Raw genomic sequence first — 2,352 nt, forward strand, 5'->3', positions numbered from 1 at the left:
AATGAGAGGCCAAAATAGGGGAATGGACTCATGGGTTTGCTTCCATAAAAACCATATACAAAATAATACACGTGTGAATTTACACCAATATTCTAACCGCCTGTATGGCACAAAACACCTTAATTGAGGCACAAGTTATTAAGTAATAACAGATCTGGTCATCACAAATATAAGTATAGAAGAATAAATAGAAAATGAGTGAATCTGCTGTCAGTGTTAGGCACTGGGCATTTCAATGACATCTGAGCTCTACTACACCAGGTCTTCCTAGGGGGTCTCCCACCAAAGTACTGACCCAGCCCAACACTGATTAGCTTCCAAGATCAAACGGATTTGGGCGTTTCCAGTGTGGTATGGTAGTAGAAATTAGCGAATGAATTTGCTAATCTGGGATCATTGATGAGAGTTCACGAAATGTAAGCTTGCGAGCAGGGCCTTCCTACCTCTATGACTGTTATCACCCAGTTTGTTATTGTTATTTCAAATTGTAAAGCACAATGGAATTTGCTGCGCTATATAAGAAACTGTTAATAAATAAATAAATAATAAAAGATACAAAAAAACAACAACAATACATTGCAAAACAGGCATAGAAAAGATATAATAGGTGGATCTGCTGCCAGATTTAAGGCCCGTACACACTGGCCGATATATCGGACGTTCTCCTGAACGGCCGATATATCGCGGGACCGTTGGCCAGTGTGTACAGCCGATACGTCTGTGAACTCCGTCGTTCACAGACGTATCGCGTCGGCCCGCAGCACAGCCGACGGCCAATATATCTACCGATATATTGGCACGTCGCTGTGTGTGTACGGGGCGGTCGGCCGCCCGCCCGTACACATGCTGCGGCGGCCGGCGGTGATTGACAGATGAACTGGGCGGGCGTGCATACACGCCCGCCCAGTTCATGACGTCAGTCCCCGACGGATCGGGCAGTGTGTATGCTCAACACACTGCCCGATCCGTCCATAGATATATTTGCAGATCAATTGATCTGCAGATATATCTATTAGTGTGTACCCACCTTTAGACAAAGGTAAAGGTCTACCTTTGAATCACTGGTGAGAGTCCAGAAATGATAGTTGAAAAATAATTTGACAGGTAAAGTAATAGGCAAGCCCTCTAAATTGATATTCAAAAAAGATATTTGCATAACTAATTAATTCTACATCTGTGTATATCAAAGGGGAACGTACAAGAAAATAGAAAAAATTAAATGCTGATAAACTGACCCCAGGTTGATGTTGTTGCAATCTGCAATGTAATACAGAGCAACAAATGTATCTAACAAGAACCAAAAATGGAGCACCAAGTGTGCCAGTTGTAACAATGTTCAAACAGATATGAAGAGTAACATTTAGCTGAAACTAATAGAACTGGTGAAGTTAATAAATGCAGCTTATTACAAAGTAAACTTATTAAAATGGAATACTGATTAGGCTGCCCCAATATAGACAATTAAACAGGTGGCAGATAAGCACATTATGTGCAATTTTTTAAATTAAGTAATACCAGTATTAACAACAAATGTAAATAGTTATGCGCTAACTGTGTCGGATTGGGGAATGAAGGGCCCTTCGGGGGAATGCAGTGATAGGGGCTCATATTTAAGGGTGTGGTCAGCCTAAAAGGGTGTGTGGCCAGCCTCCACAGAGGTTTGAAATACACAATAGTCTAGTGCAGTGTAATGCAACATATCTACCATGTATAATTCAAGTGCACAGTCTGGAACCTGATCCCTACAGGAAGGAGTGGGCACTCAGGCAGTGGGGCCTACCGGTGGTTTCCCTGGAACCCCCGTGGGCCAGTCCGACCCTGCTGATATAGTTCTGTAGCGTGGGCTACTGAGGACAGAATAAACAGCGCTGATATTACCCACGGTCAGGGGAAATCGTTACTAAGCTGGTATGGCGGGATGCAGAACCTGGTCCTACCGAAACGGCAGGACAGATAAGAAGTACAGGTGTGATCAGAAGGTGCAGGTGTCGGAGCAGGCGGAGAAGCTGGTTTACCCGTGGTCCAGGCATGAGCAGTGGGGCAGGTGGAAAACGCATTTAACCCGTATGCGGGGGAGCAAAGGGGAAGCGGCGGGCAGCGGAGCGGTGAGTGAGATCGCAGAGAAAACGGTACTTAACGCGGCGGCGGAGGTTACATCCTGCCCTGTATGCCTGTGACTCCACCCAGCGTTGTGACTCCGTCCAGCGTTAGAGGCCCAGGCACAGAGTAACAGAGTAGAGGCCCAGGCACAGCATCCAGGTTGTGTTACCAGTCCCTGGTACAACCTCCATAAAGGATTATAGGCCCTACACACATGCCGATATCACTGCACGATATGAACGATCTCGTTCA

General features: G+C 45.5%; 1 pseudogene; it reads right to left on the minus strand.

Moving 5' to 3' along the window:
* Positions 1-246: 246 nt before the first annotated feature.
* Positions 247-365, minus strand: LOC134944337 (5S ribosomal RNA; annotated as a pseudogene).
* Positions 366-2,352: the final 1,987 nt, after the last annotated feature.

This window comes from Pseudophryne corroboree, chromosome 1, assembly GCF_028390025.1.
Source record: "Pseudophryne corroboree isolate aPseCor3 chromosome 1, aPseCor3.hap2, whole genome shotgun sequence".
Taxonomy (NCBI): Eukaryota; Metazoa; Chordata; class Amphibia; order Anura; family Myobatrachidae; genus Pseudophryne; species Pseudophryne corroboree.